At 40.8% G+C, this 26,296-nt stretch overlaps 1 long non-coding RNA gene across 2 annotated transcripts in view; it reads left to right on the top strand.

Moving 5' to 3' along the window:
* Positions 1-24,523, top strand: part of LOC109492635 — a 68,926-nt gene extending 44,403 nt beyond the window's left edge. The window contains exons 2-3 of one of the 2 annotated variants that reach the window (XR_002736899.2): positions 5,515-5,558; positions 22,884-24,523. This is a non-coding gene — a long non-coding RNA (uncharacterized LOC109492635). Of the gene's footprint in view, positions 1-5,514; positions 5,559-22,880 lie in introns of both variants that reach the window. The other variant, XR_002736898.2, reaches the window with a different exon arrangement.
* Positions 24,524-26,296: the final 1,773 nt, after the last annotated feature.

Raw genomic sequence — 26,296 nt, 5'->3', positions numbered from 1 at the left:
AGACAATCTACTGAATTGCCTTCCCTTTGTTGAAAATCAGTTGTCTATAAATGTGTGGGTCTATGTCTGGACTGTATTCCGTTTCATTGATCTAATTGTTTTACTCTCATTGTCTTAATTACTGTAGCTTTACAATAAAATAATGTCAGTCCTCCCACTTCTTTTGTTCTTCTTCATTTCTTTGTATTTCCAAATGAATTTTAGAAGCAACTTTTTCAAACTAAGTTTTCATTTTCTTCCCGTTAAAAATATTTTTTAATACCCGTTTTGATTTCTCCTTTGATTCATGGGTTATTTACAAGTTGTCATTTAATTTCTAAATACTTGGGGATTTTCCAGAGATCTTTTGGTTTTTATTTATATCATAATTCATTGTGGTCAGAGAATATACTTTGTATAATTTGAGTTCTTTTGAATTTATTTAGACTGGTTTGTAACTAAGTGTATGATTTATTTTGGTGAATGCTCTATTTACACATGACAAGAATGTGGATTCTGCTGCTGTTGGGTGGAATGTTCTACAAATGTCAATTAGGTCAAGTTGATTGATAACACTGTTTAACTCTTCTCTATCCTGATTTTCTTTCTACTTTTGATAGAATTGATAAAATCAATGGTGAGAAAGGAGTACTTAAATGTCAAATTATAATTTAGGTTTGTCCATTTCTTCTTACAGTTCTATCAGTTTTCGCTTCATATGTTTTGAAGCTCTGTTATTAGGTATATCAATATTTAGGATTGCTATATTCTTTTGAAGACTTGACACTTTTACCCAGTAATGTTCTTTGCTCTGAAATCTATCCTATCTTAAATTAACATAACCAGTCAAGATTTCTTTTGCTAAGTGTTAGTATGGTGTATCTTTTCCTATCTTTTTATTTTTTTTTTCAAAAAAAATTTTTTAACGTTTATTTATTTTTGAGACAGAGAGAGACAGAGCATGAACAGGGGAGGGGCAGAGAGAGAGGGAGACATAGAATCTGAAACAGGCTCCAGGCTCTGAGCGGTCAGCACAGAGCCCGACGCGGGGCTTGAACCCACGGACTGTGAGATCATGACCTGAGCCGAAGTCAGACGCTTAACCGACCAAGCCACCCAGGCGCCCCCTATCTTTTTATTTTTAATCTATTTGTAGCTTTAGTTTTGAACTGCATTTTTCATAGAACATATAATTGGGTCTTGCTTTAAAAATATCCCGTCTAACAATCTCTGATTCTTAATTGAGCTATTTAGACTGTTGTTATTTACATGGTTAAGTTTAAGTCTACCATCTTGCTATGTGTTTTCTATTTGTTTCATCTGCTCTTTGTACCTCTTTCCTTTTTTTCCACCTTCTTTGGGATTAAGTAAATTTTTAAAGGACTCTATTTTGTCTTTGTTGACTCATTACCTATAATTATGTTTTAGTTTAGCATTTGCTTTAGGGTTTACAATATACATCTCTAATACATCAAAATGTCCCTTAAAATGATATTATACCACTTCACAAATGGTATAAGATCCTTACAATAGTATACTTTTATTTCTCCCCACCTAACCTTTGTGCTATTGTTGCCATATATTTAATTTTATGTATGTTATAAACCTGTACTATATTATTATTTTTGTTTAGAAATTCAATTAATTAGCTTTCAAAAAGTCTTAAATAATAAAAAGAAAATTTATATAATTAGCCACGAGTTAACCATTTTCAGCTTTCTTTATTACATTGTATAGACCTGTACTTCCATCTGTTATCATTTTTCCTCTATCTGAAGGACTTTCTTTAATAATTCTCTTAGTATGGATCTGCTGGCGATTCTTTCAGCTTTTATTTTAGAAGGATATTTTCACCAGAATGAAATTCTTGGTTGACAGTATTTTTTAATACTTTAATGATGTTGCTCCATTGTCTCTTTGTTTACATTATTTCCAAAGAGAAATCTACTGTTGACCTGTCTTTGTTCCTCTGCACAGCAGTGTCCTTTTTCTCTTTTTCTGGCTACTTATAATATATTCTCTTCATCATTGCTTTTGAGCAACTTGTTTATGATGTGCCTTGGTATAGTTTTTCATGTGTCTTGTGCTAAGAGTTCACTGAGCTTCTTGGATCCATAAGTTTTCCTAATGTTTGGAATTTTTTTTTTGCCATTATTTATTAAACATATTTTCATCTCTCCCTCTCTCCTTTCCTTAGACAATTCTAATGACATGTATTTTAGACTCCTTGAAGTTGTTCCAGAGATCACTGCTACTTTTTTAAAAAAATGTTTTTTAATGTTTGTTTTCGAGAGAGGCAGAGACAGAGTGCAAGTGGGGGAGGGGCAGAGAGAGAGAGAGAGAGAGAGAGAGAGAGAGAGACAGAATCTGAAACAGGCTCCAGGCTCTGGGCTGTCAGCACAGAGCCCGATGCAGGGCTCCAACTCATGAACTGTGAGATCATGACCCGAAGGCAGATGCTTGACTAAGCCACCCAGGCACCCTGTTTTTTTTTTATATAAAAAAATTTTTTTAATGTTTATTTTTGAGAGAGAGAGAGAGAGAGAGAGAGAGAGAGAGAGAGAGAGAGAATGAGCAGGGGAGGGGCAGAGAGAGAGGGAGACACAGAATCTGAAGCAGGCTTCAGGCTCCGAGCTGTCAGCAGAGAGCTTGACCCAGGACTCAAACTCACGAACTGCAAAATCATGACCTGAACCAAAGTTGGACGCTTAACCAACTGAGCCACCCAGGTGCCCCTCTGTATTTTTTTTAATTACCATATTTCTTTCTGTTTTATTTTGTATAGTTCTATTGCTGTATCTTCAAGGTCCCTAATCTTTTTTCTCATGTCTAACATGCCATTAAGCTCATATAGTGTATTTTTTCATCTCACATATTGCTGTTTACATGTCTACAAATGTGATTTGGATCTTTTTCTTTTCAAAATATATGTTCCTCCTACAACTCAACAACAAAGAACTAAATAACCCAATCAAAGAGTGGTCAAAGGATTTAAATGAACATTTCTCCAGAGATGATATACAAATAGCCAATAAGCATATGAAAAATGCCCACCACCATTAATCATTGTGAATCAAAACCACAATGAAATATCACCTCATACCCATTGGGATACATATTATAAAAATGCAACAATAGAAAATAGGTGTTGGTAAAGATCTGGAGAAACTGAAACACTTATGTGCTCTTGGTGGGAATGTAAAATGGTGCAACCACTATGGAAAATAGTAAGAAAGTTCTTCAAAAAATTAAAAATAGATTTAGCATGTGATATAGCAATTGCACTTTTGGGTATATATCCAAAAGAATTGAGAGCAGGACCTCAAAGAGATGTTTGCACACCCATGTTCATGGCAGCACTACTCATAATAGCCAAGAGGTGGAAGAAACCCACGTGTCTATCAATGGATGAATGGATAAACAAAATGTAGTAAATACATAAGTGGAATATTATTCAACCTTAAAAAGGAAGGAAATTTTGACACATGCTACAACATGGATGAAACTTATAGACCTTATGCTAAGTAAAATAAATCACAAAGAGACAAATACTATTTGGTTTCACTTATATGAGGTATCTTGAGTAGTCAGATTTAAAGAAACATAAAGTAGAATAGTGGTTGCCAGGAACAGGAGGGAGGGAGAAATGGGGAATTGTTGTTTAATCAGTATAGAGTTTTAGTTTTGCAAGATGAAAAGGTTCTGGATCTTGGTTCTAAAACAATGTGAATATATTTAACACTGCTGAACTGTACACTTAGAAATTGTTAACATGGTAAATTTTATGTTATGCATTTTTTACCACAATAAAAAATCCACAGCAAAACACAGAATAGATTATAAAGCAAAAAGATAATAAACAAGGAGTCTATTAACATAATGCCAAAATATTTTTGGAAAAAGTAAAATATTGTTCATCCCTGTAGTCTATTTTAAAAACATGTTCTGGGGCGCCTGGGTGGCTCAGTCAGTTAAGCATCTGACTTTGGCTCAGGTCATGATTTCACAGTTTGTGGGTTCGAGCTCCGTGTCAGGCTCAGTGCTGACAGCTGGGAGCCTGGAGCTTGCTTCGGATTGTGTGTTTCCCCTCTCTCTCTGCCCTTCCCCCACTCACGCTCTGTATCTGTCTCTCAAAAATAAATAAACATCGAAAAAAATTAAAAACATGTTCTTTATAAGCATATAATTAAAAATAAAACAAATGATACTTGGTTTTTTTAAATAAATATATCTTTCATGTCTTTATTTAATTTTTGAAACATGAGTAACACAGTTATAACTGTTTTAATATCCTTCTCTGCTAAATCTAACATCTATATCTGTTTTGTATCAGTTTTAATTGATTGTTTCATCTTCTCACTGTGGATTGTACTTTCCTACTTTTTTTGCATGGCTAGTAATTTTTATTGGATTCTAGGCATTTGAATTTTATTTTGTTGAGTGCTGAATATTTCTGTATTCCTATAAATATTCTGGATCTTTGTTCTAAGATTTGGTTAAATCACTTGGAAATAGTTTGATCCTTTGGGTCTTGTTTTAAAGATTTGTTAATCAGGACTGGAGCAGTGTTCAGTCTAGGACTAATTAATCCTTACTACTGAGGCAATACCCTTCTAGATACTCTATGCCTAACCCCCCCCAGCCACCCCCACCCCCCAGCCATACATGAATCTTGAGGTTTTCAAGTCCAACTGGTGAGGACAGATCCTATTCCCACCCCTGTGTGAGTGCCAATCAGTTACCTGTAATCTTTTTGGATGGTTCTTTCTCTGGCCTCAGATATTTTCCTTACATGTATGTGCTGGTCAGTCCTCAGCTGAATCCTCACGTGGGAACCCTCTGCAAACCTCCAGTACTTCCTCTCTGTCTGCCATTCTCTCCTTTCTTATACTCTGCTAGCAGCCTTGATCTCCTCAGACTCTTAGCTTTGTAATCTCAAGTCACTGAGTTTGCCTGGCTCTGCCTGGGTCCCCCTCTTTGCACTGGGACCTGGAAACTCCCTTAAGGCAGTAAGTTGAGGCAACTGTGGTGCTTACTTCATTTGTTTCGCATCTTTCAGGGATCACTATCCTCTCAATATATGGTGCCTTTCAAACTGCATTTCAGCTATTCTGTCAACTTTTTGGTTGTTTCAGATGGGGGAAACCAGTCCTCTATCTTGGGACTTCCGGAATGGGATGTCTGTATTTAAGTTTCAAAGAAAGCTTTTATTCTGAAAGTTCTTTATATGTTTAAAATAATTAAAAAGAATTGATTTTTGTATTTCTCAACTAAAACTTTCGTTTTCTTCACCTGAAAACGATTCCTGACCAAGTGAATTGCCTTCCGCTCTCATAGCAATCCCATTGCTCACTCCAAGATGTTAGAATAGAGCTGCCTCTGAATATAAACCAAGCTGCACTAAATCACTGTGTGTGTACTTCACAATGACTGGCAAAACACAACTGTAGTTCTAGGTACAGCCACTTGAATTAGAGCAGCAGCATTAAATCTTTGCCTCACTCAAGTATGGCCATTCTGTGGTTTGCTTTACAGCTGACACGTCAAAGACATTATGAGGAAGAAGATGAAACTCAAAGGTAAGATTTATAAACATAGGCTCCCTGCTCTTAGATTAAGTGTCCCTTAAGACTTCAACCTAAAGTGGATCTCTGTAAGTCAAAGTCTTGATCATGCACATGCTGATGTCTTCTATTTGGATGCCAGTGGGAATTGCTAAGTAACTATGTAAATCTGACGATAGTGAAGCACAAGCACTCATCTGACAGTGTTGAATGGGGGGAGGTGCAAAATGCAAAGTAGTAACAAATGAAAACGTCTATGCCTGTAGACATAGAGGAATGACAAGGACATTTCAGGCATGTACTGAAGTGTTAAAGTGTCAGTGCTCTATAGCAATGATGCAGACTGTAGGGATTCAGATCCTATCTGAGTCAATGATAGCTTTTTAAAGTGGGAAAAGTCACTTACCCATCCTGTCTCAGTTCCTACCGTACTATCTCATAGGGTTTTTGTAAGAATTAAATGAAATCATATGTGCAAAGCATTTACAATGGTGTGTGCACATAATAAGCTCAGTATAATGTTAGCTGTTGGTATCATCATCATTATTACTGTTGATTTCAGAATGATGTATGCAAGAGCAGGAAGGAATGTAGACTATGGAGCATTGAGAGGGAAGGTCTCCTTGAGAAGGTAGAATCTGAGCTGGGCTTTGAAGCATGGAAAGAACTTAAAACAATGGGAATGGGCAGTGATTCTGGGTGCAGGAAACAGAATGAGCTGAAGTCCAAAGGAAAAAATGTTTGAGATATGAGGAAGTCAAGCTGGCATGTATGGTGTTGCTGGGCAGTTGAAGAGTGGTAAGCCTAGAAGGGAAAAAATTTACAAGGTTTGGCAACCGTTTAGATATGACAAGTGGGGAGGAAGGGGGTGTCATGTATAACCCAGGTACAAACTGGACATCCACATGACCCAGTCTCAAAGCAACTATCATCTGAAAAAAGCCTAGCAAACAAAATTGTTTTAAAACTAAACAAGAATTTTGCTTGCCATTCTCCGAGAACATTAAAAAGCATACCATTCATAAGCTTTAAGAACAATTCTTAAACATCACTTTTGTCTTCTCAGTAATTCTTACATTTCATTAGCTCTGGAGTGTCTCATTCTCTTAACCCTTCACTTTCCATTTCTCCTGTCCTGAAACACTCAACAGTGTCAGCTCATGAGACTCTGTCTTCTATTCTCCTCGCCCTTTCCTTCTGTCTTGTCTCTGTTTATCCACTCTCCCAATTTTGAGTCATGAGGCCTAGGGGCCATCCTGAGAAAAAAGGCAGAACTCTCCTTACAGGGAAGGCTTAGCAAAGCCATCAAAGACAATATTCTCTTCATGGGTAGATGGTAGAGAGGTTTATGTCAGGGCAGAGAAGTTATGTATTAACATTCTTGTGTCAATACATTTAAAAAATCATCACACAAAGAGAACACTAAAGTTTCGAGCCTTGGTGGTAGGACAGTGAAGGGCATATCATCACAGAAATGGGGAAGCCAAGGGATGAAATAGCACTGGGGCAACATGTTGAGTTTAGAACTGGGCACGTACTGGAGCTTCAACATCGCTCCGGGTGGAGATAGAAAAAGAAAGAAAAGAAAGATCAGGGACTTAGATTTGGGCATCATCCCCCAAAATGTGATAGTTAAAGAAGTAAAAGTGAATGAGAAGGGATATATAGAGGAAATAAAGAGAAAGATGAGAACAAAAAGCAGAACTTCAGGAAGCACATGTCAGTCAGGGTAGGAGTTGGCAAGAGGATTCAGAAAAGGAGAGAGAAACCCGGAGAAACCCTGGGCCTCACCCAGACCAATTCCATCAGACTCTCTGGAGGTGGGATTCATGCGCTAACATTGTCGGCAGCAGCTTCCCAAACAGTTCCTGCGCAGCCAACATGGAAAACCATTGTTCTAGAGGCTTATGTGATGCTTGATGCATTTTAAGGTTGGGCAGGAAAGCAGTTATACAGGAATAAAATCCTGTCTTATTGGATTTAAAAACCAGAAACTCTAATATTCCCATTTTTCTGAGGAACCTGAGGCTAAAAGAGATTAATTTTGTGACCTTAAACAAGAAACTTAATTTCCAACCTCGTGCTTTCCTCTTACTGTCATAGACACAAACTCATCTCCCTCATGTTCTCTCCTGTCTCCTCGTCACTTTCAGCTCCAGTTCTCTACTGCCCCTGTCCTGAGACTTTCTGTCCCTTGTTCCACAACTGTGCATTCCTTAGGAAGGCTCTCAGTTCAGACTGAGAACACCTATAGTTCTGTCAGGTACAAGACTCACCTGAGGTACCTTCTGCAGACCAGACCACACAGGGCAGAGGAAAACCCTTTAAGGAGCTCTCTCATCGTTTTGTGAGCCTGGAGGGAAGATAAACCTCCAGAAGAAAATCTAAGTAGGGGACATGCTCTTTTCTGAGGTGCTGGAGGTGGAGCTGCCTGACTTCTAGTACAGCCCCCTCCTCAGAGCTCCCAGCAGCACCCTCTGTGCTGTTTATGAATTGGCGTCAAAGTCTGGGGCTGTGGTGGTGAGCCTGCCAGAGCTGATGAGGCCATAGCATTTGTGGGAATTCTGTGACTCCAGAAGGCAAAAGGTCAGTTTCTTTTCATTGACAGTGTTCTTGCTGCCCGAGGGTTTATCTCTGGGAATCTTGACTGGTTTCCAGGGTCAGGCTTCACCTCCATTGTTATCTGGAAACACAGGAACAGCCTTTTTGTCGGGCTAGACTGGGTTATACATTGGACCCTGTTCCTCACGGCTCTGTAATCACGCCCTTCCCCCATGAGTAAAGTTCTACACTCTTCCAAAACAGTGGGAAGAGATTTTTAAAAAGACTCAAACCTGCTCATATTCCTCTCCTACACATATATTTGAGCTTGATTTATACTCCCCTCTCCTTTTCTCTCTGGGCGCTTCAGAAGTCCCCATGAATGTGATCCAACGTTGGAATGCACTCTGGAGTTTGAGGACACGCCTGAGATACCCTGCAAACACTTGTCTTTCACCCATCCTCATACACAGAAAGGATGTGCACATATAACCCCTGAACTCACACATGACTCCACCAGTCCACAGCCACACTAAAAGTGGGCTCGAGTTACACATGTGCTTTCTTACACCTCAGCTCACACACTCCCACCTGGAGGCTTATGTACACAGGGCCTGTTCATTCCCAGTAGAGCCAACATCTGTGTTCACAGACACATCAAAAACACATCTTTGGGTTTCTAGGAAACAAATGGCAATAGAGAAGGGAAACAGGGCATCTGAAAGAATGGCTCTGCTCCTTCCTCTTCTGTCCTAAAGCAAAGCAACCAGGATCTTTTGGGCTAATTTGGTGTGCTGGGCTGCAGTGTAGACTCTTACAATAGCTCTGATCTGACTCCAAGACTAAAAGCAGCAGTCTCCTTCCCTGCCATGTCTGCTGGGTGCCTCCAGCTGTCCTGGGCGATTCTCCCTAAACACAAACTATTAGCATTTCCTGTTAAAACATTTCTAATAAATAAATGAATACATCATCTTCCCAACCCGAAGCAGGTCTGAAAGCTACTAGGAGCTCCTCCGAGCTAAGAACGGACATGGACCACCCAGCACCAGCCCACTGGCTTAGGGCCAATGCTGCTTTTGTTTGAATTCCTGTATGAGTAACTGCTCAAGCTGACGCCAGCCAAACTCAGTGAAATATTATTTTTAATATTAAATAAATAGATGGTGGGATGTGTTGATCTTTTTTTTTCCCTGTAAGTTGCAGCATCACACAACATAGAAACCGGCTCTTGTATCCAGATTTCCTCAGAGAGCAGAAAGAAGGTTGACATTGTCTTTGACCTTCTTCATGGAGCCTTTCCCCCCACCCCAGGAGACAGAAAAGACCCAGTTGGTGTTGACAGGACCCTATTTGGAGTCAGCTGGGACTTTAAATTATAGCAAAGCTTGCATAGGTTCACTAACTACTTTTGTTCATTTTTCTCACTTACTGTTTCCTTCCAATAAACAGAAAGCACATGTTCTTTATATAAAAATCAGAAGGCACAGATCAATAAGAAGCTGCTGAAATCCCACTATCCACGAAGAGATAATTACTGCTAAATTTTGGTGAATACTCTTACATTTTTATATGTATATATCCCACTCATGAATGTTGATTTCACAAAAAATGGGCTCACATTGTGTGTGTGTGTGTGTGTGTGTGTGTGTGTGTGTGTGTGTGTGTGATTTTTACACACAATTAATTTGGGGCTTCTATTTCATAGTCCCCTAAAACTCTACTTGTAAGGACTGCACAATGCTCCACCGTTTGCATATGCCACAGGATGCTCAACCAGACTCCCACTGTTGTATATTAAGCTTGTTTCCAAGTTTTTGCAATACAAACAAACTCCAGTAAACAAATCCTTGCCTAAATCTTTGCTTACATCCTTAATTATTTTCTTAGGATAAAGTCCCCAAAGTAGCATTTTGAGACTTTGGGTACATACTGCCAAATTTCCCCTCTGGAATGATTATACCAACTTACAGTGCCACTAGCAGGAACTCCAAACCTTCCCCTGCTTGTTGCCATGCTGCATATTCTTCTTCTTTATTTATTTTTGAGAGAGGGAGAGAGAGAGACAGAGTGCGAGCAGGGGAGAGGCAGAAAGAAAGGGAGACACAGAATCCAAAGCAGGTTCCATGCTCTGAGCTGTCAGCACAGAGCCCAACCTGGGGCTCAAGCTCACAAACCAAGAGATCATGACCTGAGCTGAAGTCAGATGCTTAACTGACTGGGCCACCAAGGTACCCCTGCATATTATTCTTTAAAAACAATCTTTGACAATTTGTTAGGCAAAGAAACCAAAATACAAAAACTGATCAACCTTAAATATTTAACATGAGAGGTGAACTGTATGGAACTTTTTAAGTCTCGGAGGTGAGTCCTGGTGGGTGGCTGCAATGTTGGGCAGTGAAGGGGACAGACAGAAAAGGACTGGCTGTGATGGCCTTGAGGAAGGCTCAGACAGGTGAGAAGACTCTTTAACATCAAGCAATACTGGATGAAGTCAGTTCTCTGAAGTTCCAGGGTGAGTCAAGACAAGAGGCTCTACCATGAGAGGATTCCCAAAATGTACTCTCAATGAATTTCATTTATTTGGAGGGAAAAGACACTGAGGTCAAGGAGGTTTGGGGAACGTTGGTATAAATCAGGCTAGACCTATTTTTTCATAGCAGGATTTCTCCTGCAAAATGCTAATGAGGGATGCGGAAGCTCCAAGCGTGGAGGGGTGGTTGTATACAATGGTTCCTGGTTCCTGAGCTTATTTAAGCACAGATCCAGACCCACCTTGCATCTTTTTTATTTTCCACAGTACATCTCATGGATCTAGCACTTGGTGGAACATCCTTTAGAAACCACAGACTGATGCTGTAAGTGGAAAATAGTTTTCACACAAAGGGCAGAGAATGGGAGATGGGACAAGAAAGAGGGGATGGGGGAAGAGACAATGAAGAAAACGAGGAAGCAGGAGAATGGAAGGAAAATGAGAAAAAAGGGACAGAACAGAAACACAAAGGGGAAAGGAAAGGAGAACAGGATGTAGAGAGAGAAGGGGAAAATTTAAGAGAATGAGGAAAAGAAAGAGTGGAACAGGAAGTACCAGTAGAGAGGCCCCCTAGGACTAGAACCACATCCCCACTGCTTTTAGGAGAGACCCAGGGGCCTGTAATCTCCTCCATGCTCAACTCCTGTTCAGGCCACCCCAGCCCCCAGCGTGTCACTCTCTATGGAGGGTTCTCTCTGGCATTGTTACCCATCTTGCAGCCCCTTGTTCAATGGTTGGTACTTAAAATGCAAGAATTCATTAGCAAGGGAAACTCAGAATATAGAAATAAATGGTGGCTCCTAAAAAAACCTAGAAAAAAAATAATACATAGAATAAGAAAATCCAAAAATTACTACTTCTCTTATTGATGTCGTGTAGCTTCTTGTAGCACAATAGGATGTGACCAAAACTAAACAAACATTCTCTACTCAGCCAGGAAGTCTAGTTGCCTAAAGAAACTGACAGCTTTTAAATGCCAGCTGAGCCTTTCACCCAAGAGAGCCTGCTTTCAAACAAACTGAAAGTACCAAAGTGGTAAAATAAATTCCTAAAAGCTTAAGTGCAGTGCATGTACACAGTGCTGAATCCTTTAGAATTCCCCAACAAAAAGATATTTACTTATTTAATGAAAGCTATTTGCTATTAAAAAAAAAATCTCACGTAACACATGCTAAGGTAGAAGTAGGCATTTTGAAATAAACTCATAGAGTCATCCAAATTGAAAGCCTCTAGAGTTCTCAGTAAATTTAACACCAGATTTCATTAGAACAGTGATTCCCAACCTCTTAATCACTGTGACTTTTTTTTTTTTTTTTTGGATTGTTCTTTGAAGCCACTCATTTATCTTAGGTCTTTGCTCTATTCAATTCCACAGTTATTCATGAGTTCCATGCTGGACTGTCTGGTTGGCCAATGATACTCCAAAAATTTCTGTAATTTCAAAAATGTAAGTTACAGTGACTAGTGTGATACACCTAGGGTCAGTGAATACAGTTGATACTATTCTATCCAAAAGAAAAGAAACTTGACATTTAGTTAACCTAGTCAACCTCATCAGAGGCAAGGAGTTGGCCCTTCATACTATTAAAAATAAGACATAAGCCATTATTACTGAATTTATAAATACCCCACCAATCTAAGACCCCAAGGGTGAAAATCCTTGCATTTGAGATTTTTCTGGAAACCTTCCAGCTTTCAATATTTGGTGCATACTTAAGAGTTGACTCATCTTAGGCCTCTAAACCAGGGGTGACCAGTGACAGCACATGTGTTCCTGTTCTCACTTTCTGTGCCTGTCGCAGGCGACTCTAATCCATCTCTACAAACTTTCCCATTGAATGACTTTGTCGTTGTTGTTGTTGTTGTTACTTCTTAATACAGTGTTTCAAGCAACCAGTGAATCAGAGCTGGTGCTGAAGATGAAACCAGCTTGTCTTTCCTGCTCTACCCCGTGTTTTAGGTGATTTGTTCATAAGGCAAGTGCAGGGGATACAGGCTCAGAATTCCTCTGAACAGGGATACTTGAGATTCCATAATAAGGGTGGAAGATGTAGAAATGGGAGAAACTAAGGCATGCCAAGTCACAGAGAATAAGATGACTTTTATCCCCATTGGCAGCTGATTATAAATAGCCCTTTATCATTCTTTTTGCTTTCTGTACTCCTCTTCCTAACATAGGTGCAAGGATTGGATAAACAGGTATGGAAATAAACAGGAAAGGTTAGTTCAAGAATGGGTTAGTCTAGGCTGGGGAAACTTCCAAAATGGTCTTGGAATAATACTGGTACCACCCTGCAGGGCCATGGCAATCAGAGTTTCCTGGTCTCCCAAGTCCTTTCTCTCACATTAATTCCTTGGAGCTTGCCAGCCCTGTGAGAAATGCAGAAAAGATGTCATGTTCTCTTTTTATTCATGAGGCAAGAGAAGATTAAAGAAGGTGAGTGGTTTTGCAAAGTCACATGGCTAGGAAAGGATGGAATTGGAAAAAGAACTCAGATTTGAACATTTCGAGGTCAACGCTCTTTCTGATGCATTTGTGTTACTCACATTGGGGTATAAATGGGCCAGGACAGGCAGGGTAGGGCCAGGCGATTATTTCAAAGATTTGGGATGAAATGGCACCTCTCAAGATTTTCTCACATCTTGATATAAAAAGTGTAAAGGCACATTATGAAGTAGAACACAGAATTTGCAAACTTTTTATGATAAAAATACAAGATTTTGAAGCTATTGGCTCTATGTGGACCCATTGTGGCCCTTTCCCAGACTTCTGATGATGCTTTCACTGGTCCCTTCTGGTGGTAACAAGGGAAATGGATTATCCTTCACCACACTACCTCTCACCTCTTCTTCCCTCCTCCTCCTTGTTCTTCTTTGTCATTTTTATTTACGTAAGTGATGTTGCCATTCTCAGAAACCCCCAAAGGTAGCTTGCTTGTAATTCATCTCAGAGGCCTGGGGCTGCCATGGTCAGGCCCTGGTGAGGCTCTATCCCTGGATTACAGACAGCTGCCTTCCTGCTATGTCCTTACAGGGCAGAGAGAGAGAGAAAGGCTCTCTGCTGTATCTTCTTATAAGCACACTAATTTCATCATGGAGGCTCTGCTCTCATGGCCTTGTCTGAACCTAATTTCCTCCCAAAGACCTCATCTTCAAATACCATCACATTGGGGTTAGGGATTCAATAAATGAATTTGGAGGGAACACAATTCAGTCTATAGTGATTAGTTAGGATGATTTCAATTGTAAGTAATAGAAGACCCAACTCAAGAGGCTTAAACAATAAGAGGCATTTGTTGGCCCAGATAACTGGAGGGAAATTAGGGTGAGCCCCAGGATTAGGTGATACAGATCCAGAATTAGGTGAACCATATCATCAAGGACTTTGATGTCCATAGCGTTGCCTTCATACTAACACTGTTTATTCTCTCAATGTGGGATGTCTGAAACTTTGGGCTTCCTGGTTCACCTCTGTGAACATGTCTCATTAACCAGAATTATGGTATGGACTGATTCCCAAACCAGTCACTGTGGCCAGTGTGATGGACTTTACTGATTCACTTAAACCAAAGTTCACTCCAAGAGCTGAAGGAAGATTCTGAATTCCACAGCTGCTTCAAAATCTAGGAGAGAAAGGAGCCAATCTGGGAGGTGACTATGGTGTCCACTACAAGTTCCTCTTAACAACTCTCCACTTGAACTGTTGGCTGTAGCTGGTACATGGCAAGTTCTAAGTAAGTATGATCTGTCTAACTGACTATCTGCCTGCTTATTATGAGCTAGAGTGAAGATCCTGGGAAGGGTAATAATGGGATGGACCCTACAGAAAACATGAAGGGAAAGGCTATGAATATTAAGGTCAACACCCCTCTGGGCTCTTATCTTGTGGCAACACAAAAGAATTCAAGAAAGGGATGGAGATCTCTGGTCCTGAAGACTGCATTTGGGGTTTCACTGGGTTCACACTTCATTTGCATCCACTCCTTTCTCCAGGTCTGGGAAGAGCCATATTTATATTTCTTCCACACAGAAACTGGCATCATATCATGCCAGCTTTCTAGGATCTGAGTTTTTATTTAAATCACTTTGCAAATGATTTCAGAATATAGATATGAAAATATAAATATGAATATAAATATACACTTATATATAATAATATAATAAAATAAATATATGTATGTTGGGAATTCATTATACTAAGTGTAATAAGCCAGTCACAAAAGGAAAAATACTGTGTGATTCCACCTATGAGGTATCTGGAGTGGTCACATTCATAGAGACAGAAAGTAGAACAGTGGTTGTCAGAGGCTGGAGGAAGACAGATGGGGAGCTACTGTTTAGTGGGGACAGAGTTTCAGTTTTGCAAGAGGGAAGAGGTTTGGAGATGGGTGGTGGTAACAGTTTCACAACAATAACTACTGCTGAACTGTATACTTAAAAATGGTTAAGGTGGCAAGTTTTATGTTATATGTATTTTGCCACAGTTTTTAAAAAAAAAAAGTCAGGAGTCATATGTGGGCTTCGCTTTCTTTTACCTTACTGTCACCATCATTCTTTTTTTTTTTTTTAATGTTTATTTTTGAGAGAGACACACACAGAGTATGAGCGGGGGAGGGGCAGAGAGAGGGAGACACAGGATCCAAAGCAGGCTGCAGGCTCTGAGCTGTCAACACAGAGCCCGACACAGGGCTTGAACCCATGAACCGTGAGATCATGACCTGAGGTGAAGTTGGGCACTTAACTGACTGAGCCACCCAGGCGCCCACCATCATTCTTTAATAGCCTCTTTTCTATTTCCATTATAAACATCTTACTTGAATGGCCAGCAAAATTTTTTCCCACCTCAGGCATCTGGACTTTTTTTTTTTTTTTTTTTTTAATGGTTAAATTTAGACTTTCTATTGAGGTACTCTATATTTCTTTCTAGATTTACAATGTTTTTTTTTTCCCCTAAAATGTGCCTTTCCATTTTTACCCTCCGTGACAGTAGAGTTCTTTTGCAGCTTTTTTTTCTTTTTTCTTTCCCAAATAAACTAACTTTAGTTAATTTTAGCCTAACCACATTTTGGGTAGGATTTAGCAAAAGCCAAATTCTACCACTTATTGGGGCTGTAGCCTGAATGTTCCATGCCCCCCTCCCCGGGTGCTTTCTCAAGGGTTACTTCCTCTGCCAGGCCCTTTATGAACATAATTTCACTGGGTTGCCCAGCTTCCCTAAGAGGTCTGTATATCACCACCATTATACACAGGGACACTCAGAGGGGGTTAGGTAACTTATTCAAATCTCTCAGGTGGTGTCTTTGGCTCCAAAGCTTTGTAATGTCTTTCTTTCTGTACTACACTGCCTGCACTCTGTCTTTTCCTTCTACTCCAAGGCATTAGGATATCTCTATTTCCGACCCCTTGGAGCACCGAATCCCTTTGTGGGGATTGAAAAAGCCTGCTAGTGAGAGCTGGCAGTAGAGTCCTCTGCTGTAGAGATGGGTCATCAGAGCTTTCGGACTCACCCCTTCTGTCTCCCCTGTCCAGCTGCCCAGGTCTTGCTCTCACCCCAATTCTCCAGCAGCCATCACCACACCTAACCCAATGGACACTTCAATCCTCTCCTTGAGCCAGCCTGGGTGGAGACAAATTCCCATCTTCCCTGTTTTGAGCAGAAACAAGGAGAGAACATATCAAAGGAAAGGCACATTTACTGTGAATGTAAGATGAAACGAAATCAAATTGCAACCAGGAAAGACAAAAGGAGGATCTTTTTCATAATTGAACTGCAGTCCTTCCAGAGTGGCTGAGGATTGATCTGGCTGCAGCTCTATTCCCCATCTGCCCTCCAGATCTCCTCAAGGGGAAAGAAGCCAAATTTTGACTCCTTCATCCTTCCTGGGCCAACAGTGGGTCTGGGGGCCAAACGGACCATTGCTCCTAGAGCCAGAACCCTCACATCTCTCCAACATCAAAGTGACATGATACCTGGAACCTACTGTCCTGTCTTGGAGGGGAGCTGGTAAAGGAAACTAACATATTGAGCATTAGTGTGAGAAGAGCATGGGATGTGAAGGCATGCCCACAAACAAGGCATTGCAAGGAAGAGTTAAGAGTGAGTTCAGATTCCAACAGCATCCACCACTAGTGGTGAGATCTCAGGCTGGGCAAATCATCCCACCCCTCTGTGTCCCATTTCCCTCTTATGTTGGGTATCTGAGAGGATTGAAGAGGTAAATGCACACAGCACTCAACAACATCCCAAAGTGTTCACTTTTATCAATGACCCTATGCATTAGGTGTCAGTACTCCAACTGCACCAATGAGGCAGCCTTTGAACGCAGGTCTGCTGTGGTCAGGGCTCACATTCTTTCCATTTCCCTATTGCGGTGGCCCTAGTATAAGGACTTGTTCTCACACTGTCTTGCACCATTACCAAGCTGCGCATTTGTGGAGTCCTTAACAGCCCTAAGTAAATAGCTGTTTGAATTGAATGCATGAATGCCCATGTTAGTGAAAGGAGAGGAAATGATTTGAATTTGAGAGACAGAAAAAGCATTTATATCAGAAGCAAATAGATTAATTCATTTAGACAGTCAGTTGGTTAATATTTACAGAGTATTCATAGGATACCTGGCCCTATTCATATAGGTTATACCATTGAGGATGCCTGGAGGAAGTGGGGCAGGTGGGGAGGGGGCAGAGGATTGGAGGCATGGGGAAAGTTCGTCTAAAAAAATAAAAGTCTGAATTATAATATTTAATATTAATATTACTTTATAGTCTTCAGGCAATTGTAATCCTCAAATTGAGCTAAAAAAAGTGTTAGAGAAAGTAAAAACTGATAATGTGACTTATAATAACTGTATTAATAGTTGTTATATAAAAATATTTATGTCCTCTTCTATCCCCAAATCCTGGTTACACGAATGCTTTGTATAATCTCTCAAAGCTAGTGATTTTAAATTCTAAATTAGCACAGACCCCAGGTGAAGGTTTTTATTGGATTGCTGCTATGGGCAGAAAGTACTTATAAAAAAGACACCATGCCTTGGATTGAAGGACAAGATTCTAGAGAGCAGGACTTTGTGTCTTTTAAATATTTTTCATTAACTTATTTTTAATTTTTTTAACTGTTTATTATTTTTGAGAGAGAAAGAGAGAGACAGAGTGTGAATGGAGAAGGGGCAGAGAGAGAGGGAGGCACAGAATCTGAAGCAGACTGCAGGCTCTGAGCTGTCAGCACAGATCCCAACATGGGGCTTGAACTCACAAACCATGAGATAATGACCTGAGCTGACGTTGGCCACTTAACCAACTGAGCCACCCAGGTGCCCCAGAATCTCATGTCTTGAAGGAGGTTTATGTTCCTTGATTCAATCATTCATTAGATTTATGAAGAGGACAGGCAGCAAATAGGAACCTCAAAGGTCAGAGGCATGTGCAGTTAGTTGGGGGTAACACCACCATACCTGGGAAGGCTTGATGTAGTTAGGATTGTGGGTGGATTGGTGGAGAGGGGGGAAGAGAGAGAGGAACCTGGGCCACAGATCCCTCAGTGTGGGCATCTGCAGGTTCAGACAGGTGAGGGAACAGACAGGTTGAAGCAGGTTAGATCACAGGTGACACAGGAAGAAAGGGCTCTTGGGAGTGGCTCTCAAGCATGAATCCTTGAAATAAGTGTTGAAATAGAAGTGAGATGAATCTGGAGACCTCACTCCTCTAGCAGCCAATCTTGAGTCACTAAATGGATTCTGGTTGTTGCAGAAAGGGGACTCTCGGAGGAAGTCTAGTAAAGTGCCTCCAAGCATATTTGAATCCCAATCTGTCACAGGTTGAAGAATCTTGGTGAATCACTTAATCTTTAGGCTTCTACTTCCTCATCCATAAAGTGGGGATGACAACAGTATCTGCCTCACTGGGATGTTATGAGGATTAAAGAACTTGATGAATGTCACAAGCTCAGCATTGTCCCCAGCACCTTGGTGCTCCATACCAGGCAGTGATGATTATTAGTGCACTGGAGAGACCTAGGGCTATCACTTTTGGTTTGTGAGCCCCGCAAGGGCAGGTTCTATGGTTTTATCTTTAAGTACTATTAAATTACTTAGTTGATCATTGTTATTGTTGCTAATAAAATAACATTTAGCTTTCCTGAAACACGGCTTCTGCCTCTAGTGGTGACTAATACCTGATAACAAGCAAGCTCTTTGGAATCAACTCTTCCAGGGTTTTTTCAACCAGAAAAAATAGATGGCTGAGGAATAGCCATACAGTTAAGCTGTCATGTGAGTTTTCCCCACTCCCATTGCTTGTCTTCACTTTATTCCCTGAACCCCAGATCCCAATAAAGGAGATAGCATAGATAGAAAGAAGAAAGAAATATGAAAGCAAAAATAGTTTTTGACTCAGAGGGTTGGAAGGCATTGAAGGTTCTCCAGACCAACCACCTCACAGTCAACAAAGAGTGATAACAGTGATGTCAAGAAGGAAATGGAGAGAAGTGGAAGGAGGGAGGGAGCCCTCCAGAGAGAAGCAGGGGTAAAGGATATAAAGTGGCTGGACAGAAGCTTTGCTCCTAATTACAATGTTAACAACTGATTGGTGTCATGCTGGATAGGCTGAGATCCTCGGGGAGTAGACAGGAGGTCTCTTCTCCCTATCCTCTCCCACTTAAATTTCTTAGTACTTGATGCATCTTTCCATCTTTCTTTGCAATCTTTTTCCTTTTGAAATGTCTCTCTACATCTCTTTTATTCTGAGCATAAACTTTTTTTTTTAGAAAAGTCCCTTCACTTCTTTATTTTCTCTCCCTCTGCCTCTCCAACTCTCTATCTCCTGCCCTTTTGCCCTTCTGTTCTGGTTGCTTATTTCCTTTTCTGTCTTACTTGCCATCCATCTTGCTCTAACGCCACATGTGAGTTTTTATTCATCCTCAGCCCAAGATAACTCCATCCCTTCATGGAGAGGAAGATCTAGGAAAAATCCAGAGCCCTGGGTTCTGGCCCTTCTCTTATTGTGCAGTTCTGTTATTCCTTTAGTGTTTTTAATTCTCAGTCTCAGCATTAAAAAGAGAGAATGAGCTAGGATACTGCTCAGTACTGCTCTCCATGAATTACATTTCAACTAAAGGCTTAGAAGACACAGCTTCACTGTTTAAGATGCAAGATGTTCCAGCCAATGTTATGCCACTGATGTTATGCTTTTATGGGATGAGATATTCTGGTGGAAACCCAGCCTCAGCTACTCTGCAGCCTACAGGCATTCGGACACTTTGTAATATTTGGTAGACTTTGCTTTGGAATTATGGAGACTTTGGCAGAAAGTTCCTTCAAAGTCAATGTAGTCTACCCTGTCCCCTGATGTCTGCATCCCTGAATCCAGGGAAGGGGACACTCACTATTTCCCAAGGCAGCCCAGTCCATTTCATGGCCAAGTAAGAAAGCTGAATTTTCAAAGAAAACATTCTCATGTTTGGTCATGGTGGTGGTTTGCTTAGCAAACTATCCGTCCGTGAATGACAGTTATTCTCAATTCTCAGCAGCTACAGATCATTCCCCTCCAATCAAGTTCTTTGCAAGAGAAAGGGCTCTAAAATTATCAGAATACTGGATTGTTTGTCTTCCTGAAGTTTACAGATGTAGAGATAAAAATGTGTTTGTCGTGCAGGGATCCATCCTCGTCAGCCTCATCATCAGGCATAATAATGTCTAACACTTCTGTAGACTTACTAGGCACAAGGCATTATTCTAGCCATTTGTATATATTAAATCAAGAAAATATGATTTCTCTAAATAACCTTCCTATTTCCTTCCCTAAAGGGGTTTGAATATAATGACACATCAACAAGAGGAGGAACCTAAATGTCATCTGGTCCAATCCCCAGCTTTGCTGATAAATCCCAGAGAGGTTATCTGCCTTACCTTAGGTCACCCAGCTATAGTGGTAGAATGGGACCTCAAGCGTTTTAATAACAAGCTCACTATTTAGAGCCAGGATCAAGGAAGGTATTTAGGGAACCTGAGATTCTTTTTCTGGAATACTCTGCCTCATTCTGCTTTACCTGTGGCTAGTACTCAGCCATAAAGGTGCCAAAATCACCCTTCTATTTTTCCTACCTTCTTATCTTTTCAAATAAGCCCTTCTTTGAATCTCCTTTCAGCACTTGTATCATCTGTCCTTTCATTTCCCAGTATACTTAAAAACTTTTCTAATGTAGCCAAGTGAGTTTCTCTCCAGGTTAAAGTGAGATTTCTGGTTTTGGAACAAAACAATCATTTCAACTTCATTGCCATTGACTCTTATCAGAACAATTGCCAAACATAGTTTGGTTGACTAATTCAAGATCTGTTGGATCTTTTTCCTTTGGTGGCCTGTAGGAAAGGATATAAGAAACAGTGGGAGGGCAGGTGTCATGGAGAGGAGACCTTTGGGTAGAAAAGGAGATGGATAGTATCTTTTCTGGTTACATGTTGAACAGAACATCTCTCTGGAGGGAGAAAAGCAAGCTGCCTCCCTGTTTGCTTTGATGGAAATCCATCTAAATTTTGCTTCTGGTACAACCCAGGAGCACAGTATGAAACTCTTGCCCAACTCTGACTGTGAACATTTCTTCCCAAGAAGCTCTATCTGTTTCCAATCCACATTTGGAACTAGGTCTGGCAATATTCATAGAGAGGAAAGATTTTGTCCTCTCAGAACACAGGAATATTCTATGTCAGCAGTTGCCTTTTTTCTCAATATGATTTTGGTGCATTGGTGTGTGGGCTACATACAATATTTTAAAATCATACTTGCCTTCAAATGTTGACAACTTTATAAACAGTATGGACATGGACAGATAAATCAAATTCGATTTATAACTAATGCTAAGGTAATTCCCAAACTATTTTATTGTACAGAATATTATTCAGAATGTTTGTTGGGTTTAAGTTTCTCTTGTTTTTTATTATTTACTTTTATTTATTATTATTATTATTACTTTTAGAGATAGAATGCAATTGGGGGAGAGGAGCAGAGGAAAAGAGAGAATCTTAAGCAGGCTCCACATTCAGCGTGGAGCCCGACCTGGGGTTTGATCCCACGACCCTGGGATCATGATCTGAGCTGAAGTCAAGAGTTGGACACTCAACCGAGTCATCTAGGCACCCCTTCTTTTATTTTTAATATAGACATAATTATAGTTGTATTTGTTGGGAAAAAGTAGTTGAGAGATTCGTTGGTTTTTAGTTAGGTTTTGGGCAAAAGTGTGTTTTCCTTAGTTGTACGAACTTTTCTCCACTTCCTAGCTAGAAATATGGGGTTTGTGTGCATTTTAGGGTCACACATACCTGGGACTGAATCTTCATTCTATCACTTACAGTTGTGGAAGTGTGTGTGTGTGTGTGTGTGTGTGTGATTTAGTCCTTTGAACTTCGACTTCCTTCTATGTAATAGCACTTCTCTCACAAGCCAACCTGAGTGTCAAACAAGATATTTGGAAAGCACATGGAATAAGTTTGCATAGTGCTAGGTATACCGACACTCTGTAAATGTTAGCTTCCCTGTTTGTGTGTGTGTGTGTTTGGAGTGAAGAGGGGAAACTAAGTTGACGAGTAAAAATTGGAGGACCATTCCAGAAATAAACAATCAAACTAACAAAAAAAATCAAACACAAAACAGAAAGGAACTGAGGGGTGAGAAATGGCAAAAACATTTAGAAAAATGCTATCAACAGGTATTTACTAAGCTATTTATATGTTTAGGTCCTTTACCAGGTGACCAACATGTGGGACTCAAGGATACACTCCGTTTGAAGAGATAAGATTTATTCATTTGTAAAATAGATAATGAAAATGCAAAGAAGTTGTTCCTCCTGGAGTTGAGAGGAGAGAGCAATCTCTGTGCTTATGGTATCTTTGAAGACAAGAGAGAAGTTCAGTGGTGCTGAGGGTGGGAGGCAAGGGCAGATGAGAAAACCTTGACATGACCAGCCTTTTGAGTCTTATGACAAAGGCTTGGGAATGGCTGAACAAGGTGAGACAACTGAGTTGTTGTTGTTGTTGTTTAAATAGCAGTGGTGAAAAAATGATCTTGATATTTTTTTGAACAACAGAAAATCCCAAACAAGCCTAAATGGGGCTGGATAGTCTCACTGCATTTATGCTAAGGGAGTGGTGGTAGGTGGACAAGCTGAAGCCATACAGTGCACACTCCTGGCTTCCTTATTGGGACTGAGAGATACCCATACCCTTTGTTGAGTTACTTATCCAGATCCTCCTTAAGCTCCCTTTCTTTTTTCCCAGCAGATCCCGGGAGAGATGTCCTTTCAACCCCGTGTCTCTGCTAAATGCCTTTTGGATCCAAGCAGTGGAGCCCATTGGATGACTGGACTAACTCAGAGACTATTACTGAGGCTTATTAGGCTGGCAAAAAGAATTCTAGCCAAATCTTCCAGGTTAGAAGAGAAATGACAGCTGCCCCTGAAGGGATTCCCAGGATGGAGCACAGCAACCATCCTACAAAGGGTTAATACTCCCCCTCCCCTGGCCCCCAACTTGCTGCCAGAGATCAGCTAATCTGATAATTACAGCAACAAACACAGTTTAGACAAACAAGACCTGACCCTGAGGGTTTGGAATGAAAACATTTACTCTCTCCCTCCCCAGAGAGACGGTGCCTGGAGCATACACACAGAGACACTGGGAAAATACCCCTGTGCTGGAGCGAGGGGTGAAAACATCTGTGTTCCTGAGCTGCTTGGGAAGATAGCTTTAATGGGGAGGGGGTTCAGTGGGGGAGGCGGAGGAGTGGGCAGTGGTGCAGCGGGAGGGTGTGCAGGCTGGGAGCAGATGGAACATGTACCCATAACTGGAGCTATAAGCCAATTGTAATTGATTTTTACAGCAGAGGCAGAGTGCAGGGAGAGGTACGTAGGAGACTCAGCGATTCAGAATTCTAGTGAAAAACCTGGAAAATGGCTAAGTGGGGAGAAACATCCTATGACACCAAAGTGGGGTCTATTGTTTTTATTAAAAAATGTTTTTAATGTTTATTTATTTTTGAGAGAGAGAGAGGGAGAGAGAGCACGCATGGGAGAGCGGGGGAGACACAGAATCCAAAGCAGGGTCCAGGCTCTGAGCTGTCAGCACAGAGCCTGACTTGGGGTTCAAACCCATGAACCATGAGATCATGACCCCAGCTGAAATTGAGCCTTAACCCACTGAGCCACCCAGGCACCTGAGGATCTATTCCTGAGAGCTAGAGGCGAAGAATATTCAAAACAGCCCGATTCTAAGTCAAGTTGACATCTGCCCACCAGGGAGTGAGGGGTTCATCCTTTTCTCACCCCAAAAATTTGGCTTCAAATTCTGCCAGCTTCAAAACATGTCAAACTATTTCCCCCCCCTTTTACTTCTAAATGCTGGTTCCTAGAAGAAACCTTTCCGGGTTGCTTAAACGGGAGGGGCTGATGTGCCTTCAGTCTGGAATTCCAGCAGTTACTCCTTCCCAACTCCACCCTCATCATTTCTTTCTTACACTTGGCTGATGGTGTGTCAGCCCGTAAACGCTTCCTGGCCACTTTGAGCTCTCCAAATTATGGTGAGGCATCCAAATCCTTGGGGGATTGCAGATCACTGTATGGATTACACCCAGCTAAGAGGAATAACTGTGATTGATGATAGGATCAAGGTTTAAAGTGAATTCCATAAGGTGAAAGATGGTCTAAAATCAATAAGATAGGATGTGCCAAGAATGTGATGCACCGCATTTAGGTCCAATAATCAACTGTACAAGTATGAGATGGAAAGACCTAGAAAACAATAGTTTATGTAAAAACAACAACAACAACAAAGCAAAACATGTTTTGGCCAATAACTGGTTCAATATGAGATGAGCATATTTGCTTAAAAAGTAAGTATTAATAAAAGTATTGTGATCACATTGACATTTTACTGGGTTCTTAACAAAGACTGAACAAATCTTTTTTCTTTTTTTAAAAATGTTTATTTATTTATTTTGAGAGAGAAAGAGAGAGCGAATGCATGTGTGAGTGGGAAGAGGGGCAGAGAGACAGGAGAGAGAATTCCAAGCATGCTCTGTGCTGTCAACACAGAATCCAACATGGTGCTCAATCCCATGAAACGTGAGATCATGGCCAGAGCTGAAATCAAGAGTCGGATGCTTAACCAACTGAACGACCCAGGCGACCCTCCTTTTTCTTTTTTAAGTATAACTGTTGGCTGACCAAGCACAGTGGGGAACAATTTTATTTGTCTGTGCTTTAGTTTAATTTCAAATTCAAGTCCCCTATCGCAATCTCTACAGGGTCTACTTTGCAGTTGTCAGTGGCTTCCATACCTTGTTCAGCTAGGTTCACTCGCCACATGGTTTGAATCTCCTGCAGGCCCTTGTAGGTGCTCCTCTGCTCATCTGTTGGAGAGCCCCCCAGTCCTCAAGGAGACATCCTTCTTTCCAAATAGGCCAGTCTTCTTATGGTTCTGCACACACGCTATGGCCATTTGCTCTTTCGTTCATTTGTTCCTATACCCCTTGGCCAGCCACTATGTGCTAGGCACTGTTGCAGGAACCGGGTGTTCAGTAATGAACAAGGCACGGTCCCTGCCCTCATCAAGCTAATGCTCTCATGTGGGTAGGCAAATCCTAAACAAAAACTAAAAAAAAAAAAGATTAAAAAAAAAAGGTATGAAAAGTTACCAGGTACTTGAAAAGCCTTCCACTTGCCTAGACTTCTCTGAATGTCACCTCCTGCCTCCTAATCCAGCTCAAGTGCTTTTCCCTTGAAAGCAGAAAACTGCCCCAGCTCTGTCTTCCCTGAACTTCTGGTGCCCAGGGGCTTGTAACACATAATTAACACTCAACTGGTCTCTAATTGTTTCCCCAGCTAATTTTGCCTCCCAACAGACTGTAGGAGACATAAGCTCTTTGAAGTTATAGGATATACCTTCAATTTAAATATATTCAGTTCATCTCTGTCTAGAGTGCTCTTTAAAGGGAAATGCAAAGCACAGTTAAAACACAAGGAGGTTTTAAAGCTGATTCCCAGATAACAAGAGAACTTCCAGTGTCTCTAAATTCCTCTAGAATAAGAATGTAAAGTTAGAACAATAGTTTGTTTATTTGCTGAACCTACCTCCTCCAAAGAGTCCTAGACTCTGTAAGGAGATCCTTAAAGCAACAAACATACCTTACATGGAGTAGTTGTCGGATTAGAGGGAACAGCAGGAGAGAAGCATCCACCAAGCTCAAAAAGGGAGGAAACATAAGGGCAAACAATAGCAAACCCAGAAAAATGCTCAATCCAAAGCTGAGGCCAAACAACATTCTTTGGGGCCCTCATGTTCTATAGAATAAAAGCGCCAAACTGCCCCCTACTGAAACAATACAAATGGCCATCAATGGAGGACCGCAAAGAAATAGTGGCACCTTCAAATGGTGGGCCGGCATGTGGGAGGAGTAAAAGTAGGTGAAGCGACATACACTGACATGAAGAGATGGCCACTACTACTTGCTTTAAGAAGCACATCTCAGAACAATGCAGATAATATGATCCTTTTCATTTAAGAACTATGTTTATATATGTGTAGAAAAATGCACATAGAAATATATACCAAACTATTAACAATGGTATTTCTGGGGATGGGGTTATAGGCAATGGTGTGGAGGAGAGAGACAGGCAGGGGAATTTAAGAATTTTTAT

The sequence above is a fragment of the Felis catus genome, chromosome D2, assembly GCF_018350175.1.
Source record: "Felis catus isolate Fca126 chromosome D2, F.catus_Fca126_mat1.0, whole genome shotgun sequence".
NCBI classification, from domain to species: Eukaryota; Metazoa; Chordata; class Mammalia; order Carnivora; family Felidae; genus Felis; species Felis catus.
Note: the sequence above shows the minus strand (reverse complement) of the source record. Positions and strands in the feature narration are given on the sequence as shown.